The 13,861-nt window shown below is 36.9% G+C and overlaps 1 protein-coding gene across 1 annotated transcript in view; it reads right to left on the bottom strand.

The window, feature by feature from the left end:
• LOC145990474 (uncharacterized) overlaps positions 1–13,861 on the bottom strand; it is a 462,687-nt gene that overhangs the window by 46,885 nt on the left and 401,941 nt on the right. The gene's annotated exons all lie outside the window — the stretch shown is intronic.

Genomic DNA, 13,861 nt, shown 5'->3' with positions numbered 1-13,861 from the left:
TTGTCCCCTATTTGTATTTTAAATTCCAGAGAGCCATCATCTTCAGCATAGGCTGTTTCTAATGTATTGGGGTCTGTAAAATCCTCTAACTCTACACTGGTGATTTTTGCTTTGTTATCAGCAGTTGTTATTGATAAGGTGGGGTAGTGGTGTGCCTGTGGTTGTAGCCAATATTCGATCTTGACTGGTCTCAATGTGCCTCCAACAAAAAATTGGTAATAAAATTGTGCAGGGGACAGCATATATATTTTGCCACCTGGTGTAAATGGTGAATCATATTCTTTGTTGGGGATGCTGTACAATTCAAGAATTACTGTATGTTTTGGATTTTCGATTATGCCTGTTATTTCTTTTTCTGCTGTAAGCAATCTGCTTGTTACAGATTCAAGGTGCTCATTGATGGTCCTAACAACATCATCATGGCCTGACTTGATTTTTATGTCCACAACAAGTTTCTTGTATTGTTGCACAATTTCTTGTAGCTGGGTGGCAAAAACAGACAGAGCATTTGCTTGATTGAATTCCATGGTCCCTAGCTGTTGCTTGATATTAGCTACAATTTGTTGCAAATTTTCAATAACTGCCAATTTTGAATTTTGAGCAGTAAGATCATGGACCTGTCTTCTGATATCCTCAAACAAGGCATGCAGTTCATTAATATGTTGATTGGTTGGTAGAGTGGCCACTGTCTGAGTAAGTTGTTTGATCTCTGTCTGGATATTCTTGATATCTTCTGATTTCAATATGCGATTCACTGCCCTCTTAATATTTTTAAGTTCCTGTGATGTAGGCAGATTTGACACAGTATTTTGCAAAGATTCAAGTGCCAATTTCACATTGTTTAATTCAGAAGCATCAGCCACATTTTGCATAGCATTTTGGAGCAGGGCTATATCTGCCTGAGAGGGTGTTGATTGTTGTAAAATTTCAAGCTTTGTTTGGATATCATCGATCAAGTGATGAAAATGAGATAGCTCAGATTCAGTGTTGAGGTTTTCAAGCTTTGTGATCTGTTCCTGGACACTTACAAGAGTGTCTACAATACCGGGCAGGCGGGATTCTAGAGATTCTTGTATATTTGTCAAATCACTTTGCACTGCTGCTATTGTACCCTCAAGATGGGTTATGGTACTTTGAATTTTTCCAAAATCTTCATATGTTTCAAGTTGCAGCTTGATGTTGGCAACACTCCGAGTTATTGCACTCAAAGCATCAGAAGATGGCAAATTGTTCATAAAATTTTCAAGTGTCTCAATTTTTTCTTTAATCTCGGCTATGGCATTGTTCAGAGGGTCCAGATTAGGTATTTGGAGTGATTGAATCTGTTCTTTTAGAGTGGAAATCACTAGATCAAAATCTTCTTGTGATTTTATGCTTTTGACAATTGTTTGGAGCTGTGTCTGGACATTATTTATCTGCTCTTCCAATTGTTGTTTCAATTGCTCAGAGTTGGTGGCCTGGGTCTTAAATTTGGCTTGAAGAGCTGCTACAGCTTCTTCTAAACTTTGAAAATTATCCAATGTTGCCAGATCAGTATATTTCTGAAGCATCACTTTGAGTTCAGAATCAATTTTAAGAAGAGGGTCCATGCATTGTGATTGTAAATTTGTAATTTCTAATTGAAGACTAGCATTGAGTGTGGTTTGTAAAGCTTGTAAATCACTTCTTAATTTCTTGACTCTGACATCAAGCATCAGAATCTCATCACTGTGATCTTCATGTCTTGTATGGCCAAATATATCATTAGGCATTTTTGTTTTAGCGGTTATTTATTATTGAATATCTGATTCTTAATTCTATAAAAAAAGGTATAAGCTTGTCATAGGATCCAGGGACCTCAATATATAAGCAGTCACCAGCAGAAACAGTATATACAGTGCCAGAAACCATGTTTGAGTGCTTAATTCTATAAATATTTCTCCCTACTGAAATCTTGACATTACCCTCAGGAGTTGTAATAAATTGCAATTGACCACCTACAGGTAATTGGTAATGATTTAAATTATTGTTAAATATGTACAATGTTTTACCTGTTTCATCATCAACATCTGTAAGTATGCTGTTCAGATGAATAATTAACAAAGCACTTAGTTTAGATATTATATCAGAAGAGGGTTGTGGTGTTGGCAGCTCTATAATAGCCTGTTTTTTGAACCTAAATAAGTTCATAGGCATGTTTATTTATTTCAAATCATGCTCTGTAATTGGGCATTGATTACCACTTTTCAAATCACAATGCCCCCATGGTAGGGTATGTATGCCACATGATAAAATACATCTCTTATCATCATGTGGGTCCAGAGCCACTTTTCTTACAATATTGCTAGTCAATAAGTGATCCACACTCTGAATTCTATTTTCTCATGTTCTGATTGTGCAACATGATTTGAGACAATTTTTGTAATCCTCAAATTCAAGCTCTTTGTCAACAATTACTCTGCCAATGCCCTTGGCCTTTTTGGCAACAGCGCCACTACATGTTTCAAAACTGTACATCTTGGCCCTTAACCCAGCAAATGCCACAATAACATCACCAAGTGTCTCATCTTTTAACTTGCCAGGTAATATTTTGTTGTGGTGTTGAATTTTTGAATGTTCACTGGTATCAAAGTATTGAAACAATTCAGGCTGTGCAATATCTTTATAAACATCTTCTGTTTGAATATCAAGAACAAAACTATCAGTGTCCATGTACATCAATTTTACACAATCACCATACAAAGGTTTCAACACATCATAATACAATTTTAACATGTGTAATTTGGCCAATTCCAATATCACAGCCCCTACATAAATAGGCTTATCAAATTTGATCTTTGTTTTTTCATGTTGAAAAGTGCCATATTTTCATCATAAATTCTTCTGTAATTGAAGTTGGGCTTTGCAATCAATTTTTTGCTCCGGCTGGGGTCAGTAATTATTTTAACATCAATATGTTTTCTGACATTTTCAATTGTTTTGCCATACACAGAATTGACCATCAATTTAAACAAGGTCTTATCAAATTGGCTTATTGCTGATGTTCGAAGCTCTGTGTTTGTATCAATATATGGCTTCAACCATGTTGAGTGCCTGAACCTCAAAACTTTTCCAACTTTGATCACTTGAACACCATGATTCATCAGAAACTGGAGGTTTTTTTAATATATGACATAACCCTGTTTCGGCTCTAGAGTCATCATCAATTTCTTGTGTTTAGAGCCAGGTGAACACTTAACCTCAGGAATTGGGGGCAGATCAGAAAATGTGCTGTGTAAATTATCTGGAATTGTCAGATCAACCTCTAAGAAGTTACTGTCATCAAAATCTTTAAGATCTTCAATATTGAAATTTTCAACCCACTCAAGCCCTGCATATGGCAATTTATCCATCATAGCATAACCATAGAGGCTGTTTGCATCTACATACAGTATATAATTTGATGGCAATGCTGGATCATAATCAGGAATATATTTGTTATTTGCTCTGGCATATCTCTGAGAACATTGCACCATGCCTCCTCTTATACATTGTTCCATAAACAGATACATATCTTGATCCTGGATCAGATCCAATTGCATTTTAGTGTTCAAAAACATTGCAGACCATGCTAGGCCTGGCGCACTGTAAAAATAAATTGGATCTAGTTTATAATTTTTCATGGAAGATTTTCTGAATACCTGCAGTATATCAGCTAAGAGGGTCACATCAAGTTTCAAATATGCCATGTGATAATCACCAAATGTCTGGCATTTTAAATTGTTCCACATCAATTGGGCATGGTGATAATCATCATCAGTGATTCCAGATCCTCTGATTTTGCTGTAAAACTGTTGTTTTGGTGGCAGAGAACACTCATCAAATTTAGAAAAATCTGTAACATAATCATATGGATATACACCCTTCCGCCTAATTAATTTCAGGTCCTGATTTGGAAACAAAGCACATGTGATTTTGAATTGATCATCAGATAATTGAGTGGCCAGTGTAGCCAGGCTAGCCGATAAAATTCTGTAAGAATCAAGAAATCTTAAGTGAATAGGAACAGCATTAACTTTAATTATTTTGCTAATGGCAATATATTTCTCATCATTTTCTGCTAAAATATTTAAATTCTGCTTGTCAAACCCCTCGTACCTGATCAAATGATGAAAATCATAATTGGATGCTCCATGGCAAAATATGGGGACAAATTTTGGTCTCTGGATCTTAATATTGCAGCTATTACACAGGGCCATTAAGAATTTACCATCTGTATGAGAATGGTGATGAAACTTGATATTTATATCTGAAAATTCAGAATCACATACCGGGCATTTTTCTGCATTGTTGAAATCTTCAATCTGTTTCTCTGTTAAAGGCAACATGGGTTTTGATTTTAATAAAATATTAGATGCTATGTCATGGCACTCATTTTCTATTCTATGTGCAAATTCTTTGATGGCATCTGCTCCCACGTATAAATATTCTTTACTAACAACCCCATCCTGTACAATCACATAATAAAAACTGGAAGGTTCATGTAGCTGGTATGGTGTAATTGAAGATTCATCAGGATCTGGGCTGCAGAATGCAAGGGGTTTGAGGTTTGATTCAAAATCACAGACTATATATGCTGGGTGTTCCAACAGGGCTTCAAAGGTTTTGAATTTTGCATTTTCACTTGGCATTGGCATCACCATATGAACAGGTTTATGATTGCCACAGTATTTCAGATGCTCAATTAACTTGTTTTTAGCAATTTCTGCATTCACACCCCATTTATTATTTTTTGACCATCAAATACAGACAAACATCTTCTGCACAACTTAAATATTTTATGAGTTTTGTCTAGTTGTGTTCTGACTAAAGCTTCAAGATTATGTATCAGAGTGTAATGATATGTGCCATCCCCTTCAATTAAGAGCAGATCAATCGGAATAGCAGATTCATCATCAAATGTACTGATTCTGAGAGGATCTATCAAGCAATTGACACGGCCAGTGGAACAAGTAAATACATTAATAGATAATTGTTTGCCATTGATATCCCGGGCCTTTTTTTCAAATTTATCAATATTCTGAACAGACATTGGATATTCTAAACCCTCCATTGCCTCATCAAAATCATTTTCATGTTATTTATAATAACTTATTCGCTCAGGATGCCTTGAAACTGGATACAAAGCAGCTAAAATAAACCACAAAAAGCATTTCTGGTCATTATTTTTTATATTAACCACGGCTGTTTTGTTTTTGATATTGGCAGGTAATGGCAAATATGTGGAACCTTGTAATGGGCTGAATTCAGAAATATTAATATATAACTTGTGTGGAGATCCGCATAGGCTCCATCCAGACTCTTTTGCTGCAAATTCAGAGTGTTTAATATTCAATTGATCTATCAAACTGCTTATTATTTTGTCTGAATTTGCATTTGAATATACAGGTACAGTTTCTGTTATGTGGGGCTGTGTAAATTTTGTGCCATTTGGCTTCTTATATTGTGTAAACAATTTGAGGGACAGCTTATAAGAGCCATTTTGTGCATTTAGAATTGCCTGCACATCAGAATTTATACTGTTCAAAAAATTCTTAATGTCACATCTTGGCTCTGATACAAAACGATGATCCCTTAATTGGCCGTTAAAACTGCTATGGATGGGTTCATAGCGTGGCTGCTTTGCTGGTCCAGCATTAACAGGTGTTTCATGCTTCCTTTTCAGAGCAGATGTAGATGGTTGTGGGGGCAATGTTGATGACTGTGCAGAACAAGTACCTTTATGTTTATATGTGAAATATTCCAGATTATATTTTCTATGGCATTTAGGGCAAATTTTTGTGGGAGTTCTGTATTTGTCTGGATTACAATTCCTTTGATGCTTAGCCCAATTGGGGCTGGATATATTTTTTTTGCATTGATTACAATATTTTTGATTTGACATTTTTGTTGTTGTTTATTATATACAATTTCTTGGGATTCAAATCAAAATTCTATGCTTAATAAAAAATATCAGTTAGGTTCAGCAGTGTGTTTTGAATATTTTGTGTGTGTGTGTATGTGTGTATGTGTGTATGTGTGTTAATATTTTTGGCTTTGGTATTTATATAAAATTTCTTGGGGTTCAAATCAAAACTCTATACTTAATAAAAAATATCAGTTGGGTTCAACAATGTGCTTTGTGTGTGTGTGTGTGTGTGTGTGTGTGTGTGTGTATGTGTGTATGTGTGTTAATATTTTTGGCTTTGGTATTTATATAAAATTTCTTGGGGTTCAAATCAAAACTCTATACTTAATAAAAAATATCAGTTAGGTTCAGCAGTGTGTTTTGAATATTTTGTGTGTGTGTGTATGTGTGTATGTGTGTATGTGTGTTAATATTTTTGGCTTTGGTATTTATATAAAATTTCTTGGGGTTCAAATCAAAATTCTATGCTTAATAAAAAATATCAGTTAGGTTCAACAATGTGCTTTGTGTGTGTGTGGTGTGTGTGTGTTTTGAATATTTTGTGTGTGTGTGTATGTGTGTATGTGTGTATGTGTGTTAATATTTTTGGCTTTGGTATTTATATAAAATTTCTTGGGGTTCAAATCAAAACTCTATACTTAATAAAAAATATCAGTTGGGTTCAACAATGTGCTTTGTGTGTGTGTGTGTGTGTGTGTGTGTGTGTGTGTGTGTGTGTAGATGTGGGTGGGTGTGGGTGTGTGTGGGTGTGTATATGGGTGGGTGTGGGTGGGTGTAGGTGAGTATGTGGGTGGGTGTGGGTGGGTGTAGGTGTGTATGTGGGTGGGTGTGTGTGCTTTTGTAGATGCTACCTTATGGGGACACTCGTCAGTTGTGAATCCACCTTATGGGGACCACACCGACTTGTGGGGACCAAAATCCGGTCCCCACAAGGAAATCGTTACGAAAATACATTTAGAAGCCTCGGATCACTGCCCTTGAATTTTTGAGGAACGATAATGGAATTACCTAATAGGAAGTACATGGAAGAACCTGATGGATAGCATCCTTACTTGGGAAAATTTGTTTTTCACGTGTCCCCATAGGGTGGCAAATTTCAATGCAACGTGTGGGATGAGCTTACTATTTTCCACACCAGGTGGCAGAAAAATCGCGTCCGCGTTACACACCCACACGCTCTGGTTTTATCGCCCTTGTCGGTACCCGGGGGGAAGTGGAGTAAGGGGGGAGGTTTCGGGTGGTGGTGCGGTGAGAGGGGGAGCGCATACACACGATTTCTTTCCGAATAGACCTTGTGGGTACCGGAGAATCACCTCCCGGTCAAAGGCCAAGATATATAAGGTGTATCGGCGCTCGTCAGGAGAGGTTGAGACAGTGTCTGGCTGAAGGTCACTTTTTACCCCACAGCTTTCTGGAATTCGATTTCTGAAATACTTTTAATTCTAATTATTTGGCGCCATTGCCCTCTATCTAAATCTATGTTTCGTAACCGGTGTTCCTCCACAAGGTCACGGGTGTGCTGCGAACTTTTGTCTGTAGTAACAAATTGAATGTAAATTATTTAATCCGACTACCATGCGAGAGACCCGAGTTCGATCCCCAGCGGGGGAGAACCGGTATATTTTCCACCTGGTCAAGCGGTTCTGGTGCCCACCCAGCGTCGTATAAAATGGGCACCTGGAGAAAACTTTTGGCGAAAGAAGGTGGCCATGGACGTGGTGCTGATCACTTCACCCCCACCTTCGACCGTGATCAAGAAAGTGTAGGGTCCAAACTCCACACTCACTTTACTCCTTCATGGCATGGTGCAATGCACAGAGAAACACTTTACTTTTTACCTTACAAATTTGTTTTCTTATCTTTGTATTTTTCGCTCTGTCATTGTCATGACTTAAATAAGACGCCCCTTGATGGCAAGGGTCAGTTTGTTATTACACATACATAATCTCTACAGGCGTTTCGGATCCATATAATCAGCTGCATGAATCGTTTCAATAATAATAATAATAATAATAATAATAATACCAAAAGTACCTATGAGTGCAGTGAATTGTATTATTATTATTATTATTATTATTAGTAGTAGTAGTAGTAGTAGTAGTAGTAGTAGTAGTATTTCTAACTGATTATATTGTAACTCATTCCTAAACTTTTAATTTATATCAAGAGTGCCGTAATGTATTTTTTTTAGATAAATACATTTTATGATGTGCCGTGTTCAGTACTGGATAATTTATGGTATTCTGCGAGGACAAGAAGGTTGTGGAACATTGCTCAACCTTTTCTTTTACAGATGATCGAGTATTTTGAGGGGTTTAGAATTATCAGAAGGAAAAAGAGGGGAACACCATACTTTCGGAGGTATTTTCTTATGCCCTGGTACCTTAAAATTAACTCAGGGCGTGAGTTCCGCGATTTTTCTTTTACGGATTCCCTTTTTGATTCATCCTTTATTTTCCTTATTTTTTTGTTTACAGTAACTCACTGCGACATTGGCATGAAGAACCAAATTTGTTCGGTTTTCCTGAACAACGTTGGTTTTACAGCATTCTACGAGGAGATAAGTAAGATTAAAATAAACGTTAATCATAGTAGAAGGTAAATGTGTGTTAGTGTTCAACATTAATAATATTTATGAATACAGATACAAAGTCACATAAGTGTGTAATTGGTTTGGAAATGTTTTGTTAGGATAGGTTATATTGTGTGTCGTGCGCCTTAATGTTAGTGTTCGTGTCAGAAGGAAGTCATGAGCTAAAAAGACGTCCGTTAAAAGTGTAAAGTTAGAGAGGCCATATCACGGGTAAATAAATGTTGTTTAGTTATTTTTCCCGCTTATTACTCCTTGATTCAACCTCGATAGCGAGAAAAGATTAATATTCAGTTGAAGTGAAGAAACTTCTTTTGGTATTTAATTACTGCGATGTGTAGGGAGTAAAACCACAGACTAAAAAACGAGGGAAGAACAACGTTAATACCTATTTTGTTCTTTGTTTCTTGACTGCAAACTTACTGTTCTCTAGGACACAGCCTATATATTATGCAAGTTCTGTCCCAAAAGTAATTAGAACAATTCTAGAAAAATCGTTTTGTTGAAGGTACTGGTGTGTTTAAGGGGGCTATCGAATTTGAACCTTCTCAGAACATTCTCTGCACATAAATACTATCAATTAAATTCAATACCAATTTATGTGATGTAAAAATATGAATAGAATTTATATTTTTTCACATATGCCTTTTTGAATGTAACAATGCCACGGTACGTTTAATATTGTTGCCCAGTGGCTCGATAACTTAGAGACAGTCAAAGACGACAGTTGCTACCACTAAGTTATCCAGATACCTGTACCCTGCAGGTATTCATCATTGTTCCAGCCTACTAGGAAGGAGTCCTTGATTCTTCAAACTGTTAAGGGTTTTCAGCGACACATTTATGCGCAGCAACCGTAGGCGTAACTTAGCAGGGGTAAAGGAGACACTTGCTCCCAATTTTTTTAGGTTTATGGAGATTCACGAGAAAATGGTACTTTTGTTAACCTCCTGAAACCCGAGGACTAAAGTAATCAGTAATTTTATGATTTTGCAAATGTAACACGTATTTATCAAAATAGTCCTGGATGATATTTCTATGAGCTGCAAAAAAGAAAATATTCTGCTCCACCCTCCCCCCCCCCCCCCCATGAGCTAAGCTCCAAATTTTTATGCTATATTCTGAGCATACGAAACAAACATTGAATATTTCATTCTGTAAAATAACGTAAAGTCTTATGGTTGACGTAAAACTGTGAAAGAAATGGAAGGAAAATTAAATTTAGATAAATAACATCATAAAATTGGATCGTTTTAATGTGAACGAAAGTAAATAACGTCTGTTTCTGCCATGAATTCAATGGCTCTTCCAGAAAATTAGTAAGAAGCCTAATGCTGCTTTTTCACTCACCCAGCATTTCATATTATTTTTGACCGAATCGAGCGGAAGTTTACGTCCACTTTATGCCCGATCTGACCGAACTGGAGCTACAAATTCAAAGTGCGACAAGGACAACTTGAAACGTGACCCCATAAGAAATCAAATCCTGGAACCTATATTTACATTATCAACGTCCTATTGGCGAAGCCCCTACGTAAATTCCCCAGTGTATGTGGAAACAAAATAGAGTAAAGTTAGTTAGCATATATTTTTGACCGTGTTTGGAATTACAGTGTAATGTGGAATCGGTCCCGGGGACCCTTGATTGCAGCTTCAATCACTCGCTATCAGTTGTATTACGTTTTTCATTTTTCTCGGTAAAGGATATACGTATATTTACATTTGGGTGGTCATTGATTCACATCTCACGACAGCCTAAAAAGTTCTCGTTGTCTTGTTGAGTCTATTCAGGCAACTGCCGAGATAGTGCCGCTGATGCTTTATTCCCTGTTCTTCATTTGCACTTTTTATACACCGTTATCCTCTCGTCGCTGTTCAGTTAATTGCGAGGCCTCCTCAGTGGAGAGTGGCAGTGGCAGAGTCGTCGCCTTGTCATCAAGGGTTCTCGGGTTCGATACCCGGTGGTGGCACATAGTGGTTCGGATCAAACTTAAAACTGTAGATCCAGTCCCGATTAGCCTAACTGTGCATAAAGTGGACTTAAAACATCAAATCAATCAATCAATCAATCAATTCAGCTAATTGTGCATACAAGCAATGATGAGTAAATAAACAAGCACTCAATCACCAAAAAAGATCCTTCAATTTTCCGCTTCTCATTAACTTCATTCCTAGTTTCCAAAAACCTTTCAGGAGACGAAAATGAATATAAAAAAACTAGGTCGTTCCCCGTGACGTAAGCATATCGGAATCAGCTGCCTTGTGACTTGAGAAGGAAAGGAGAAACGTGACAGGTTACAAGTTCAGATTTCAATGCCTCGACTCGTGATACCCACACACATGCTTGGAACCGAATGTCTTGTGTTTCGTTGTTGATAAAAACACAGCAGCCCCAGAAAACATTTGCGGAAGTTGCTCACAGCATGTCCACTGCTCCATTTCGACCTTGAGTTCCTTTGCTGGAATCATTTTGAACTGCATCGTGTGATGTAGGTATATTGGAAGTCAAACGTCCCATCTTGTGAACGTCGAAATACATACATCTTTCATTATAAAGTTGATATTACAAAATATATGCTACGAATGATGTGATAAAAAATTAATGGAAGTTATTTTCCTCAGGACGTCTAACTGCCAAGCGGGAGACCTGGGTTCGATTTCCGGGTGGGGCATGATATACCTTCGGAATTTTTTCCGGCCTTGTCCCCGCATAAAGCGGCTCTGGGCTCACACAGTCTCAAATCTATTGCTATCTGGGGCCAACCCTTAGGGGTAAAGGCAGCGGCAGCGTGCTGCTGATCACATCACCTCCAAATGCCCGAGATCGAGTTCGAGAATATGAGGGGTCCTATACCTACATCCCCTAAATGTGCCTTTATGGCACGGTGCTATCTGCACGGGGAACTTTACCTTTTACCTCACATTTATCACAATAAACAAGCTATGTTTAATATATATATTAAAAAAATATAGTTCTGACTGGGTAAAGGCTGTGTAATATCCCACTTTATTTTTCATGATTTTCTGTAAAGTTACTAAACACGATATTTATTGCCATATTATTTTTATATTATATTTTTGGATTCTTTTATATTCCTTTTAGGAAACTGATTAGCGAATGTGTAAAGTGTTTCTCTCCAAGTCCATCAGCCCGTATGAACGATCAGTGTCTCAAAGCTACAAATTAAAAAATCTGATAGACCTAACAGATAGTAGATAAACACATCTCTATCGGATCGTCCCTCTGTCTGGCCGTGAGGGACAAGAGTCGATGCGAGGTGAGACATCCACATTACACAATCTGTTGACGCTACATCCGCAAAAATAAACACAATTTTACGACAAAGAAAATTCTAAACAATAATCCCGGTATAAATTATCTCCAATCCAATCCAAAAGTCGGAAACCACCCATATATTTCCTCCAGATATTATATATTTATTTTTTTTATTTAACAAATTATGCCACAGAACATTGTTCCATTGAGACATGCATACATTTTGAGCATTATATTTGTGTATTACATATATCTGTGCATAACATAAATTGTTTCACTAATTACTATACAGACGAACACCTCACCCCTTTCTCCACTGAGCCAGTAGGGCTCTTTTGAATGATTGAAATGACATACTGTTTATATCAACGCTCGGATCATTTGCTACTACTTCATTATAAATTTTACCCATTTCCACATCGGAGACATCTTTACATAATTTGTTCTAGATTTTGGTACATGATATTGTATTTGGTCTGGTTCTCATTTGAGGTACATGATATTGTAATGCAGATACTAACCCCATAGAATCTATTTTGTTATTTGTAATTTTATATAACGTGCAATTTAGTGACCTGAGCTAATTGTTTTCCTCCCATCTGATACTAGAAGTTTCTTTTTATTTCAGCGTTCGTTATAGACATTACCTGACATGTATCAAGATTAAATGAAAGTCTATTATTTTCGCTCCATTGTAGTAATCTATTTACGTCTGCGTGCAAGTCAAGGCTGTCTTCGTCAGAGCAAATTGTTCTAATTATTTTTACATCGTCAGCAAATATAAGTCAAAGTGATTTCGTAATAATTTTCAGGAGGTCATTAATAAAGAGTAAGAAAATGAGTGGGCCCAAATTGGATCCCTGCGGCACCCCAGAAGGCGTAGGGTATTCCCGAGATAGCCTATGTATCCTCTATAATTGAAAAATTGCTTTCGGTCCTTTAGGTAAGATTTTAGCATCATAATTACTTTTTCAGAAATATTAAAATACGATAGCTTCTGAAGTAAAATGTCATGATTTACCTAATCCAACGCCTTGGCCAGTTCAGCGTAGAATACATCTACCTGTCTCCTTTCGTCTAATTCATAAGCTACAAAATGGGCAAATTCGGCAAGGTTTGGGATTGTCGACCTCCGCGATATAAAACCATGTTACATGGGAGATATAGTCGGTGGTACGTTGGCCATTATTCTGTCGTACAGTATTTGTTCAAACACTTTGCAATAAACTGAGAGAATTTACACTGGCCTAAAGCAATCAACGTTCTTTGCATTTGCATTTCTTTGGGAAGGGATTAACTTTAGTGATTTTCCATTTTGATGGGAAGTTGTGATGTTCTAAAATGTTATTGAATATAATACTCAATGGTTTTATTAGCGGTTCAGCGCACCCCTTGACCACATTGGGAGGAATGTTGTCCATCCTCGCTGCTTTTTTTGGGTTTCAACATTTTAATTGCTTCCTCGATATCGTTCAATTCGATATGCGATATATCGAGTTGAGAAAGCACTCCGGTTTCGCACTTATCTGATTCAACTATAGAGTACTGTGAAGCATCTTTGTACACCGATAGAAAATAGGTAGTAAATGCATTTACAATATCGTGTCCATTGTGTAAGATTTCATTGTTGTATTCAAAAGTATTACTACCTGAACCCCTCTTTTTATTTCTAATATAAGCCCATACATTATTTACATCTATCCTTATGTTTTCCTCCGTCTCACAGATGTTCACTCTGTACGCTGCTGATAGCCCTTTCTTTATCTCTTTCCTAAGATTCTTGTATTTCCCTTCATGATACTCTGCGTTGCAATGACCTTTTCTCACTTTTTGTAATGATATAATTTTGACTATATTTTCCTAATAATGTCACCATTGAACCACACAGGGTATTTAGGTACCTTGATGCGTTTCAGTGGTACGCAGTCATTCAAAATATTATATAAAATATCATAAAAAGTACTAGTTAGTGTATTGACATCCTCAATATTGCATAGATTTACCCAGTTATAGTCTGTTAATTTTCGATATAAAGACTCGAAGTTCGCTTTTTTTGAAGATTTATTGA

This window comes from Lepisma saccharinum, chromosome 7 (genome assembly GCF_977018435.1).
Source record: "Lepisma saccharinum chromosome 7, izLepSacc3.1, whole genome shotgun sequence".
NCBI lineage: Eukaryota > Metazoa > Arthropoda > Insecta > Zygentoma > Lepismatidae > Lepisma > Lepisma saccharinum.
The sequence above is the reverse complement of the archived record's forward strand: the minus strand, read 5'-3'. Positions and strand labels throughout refer to the sequence as shown.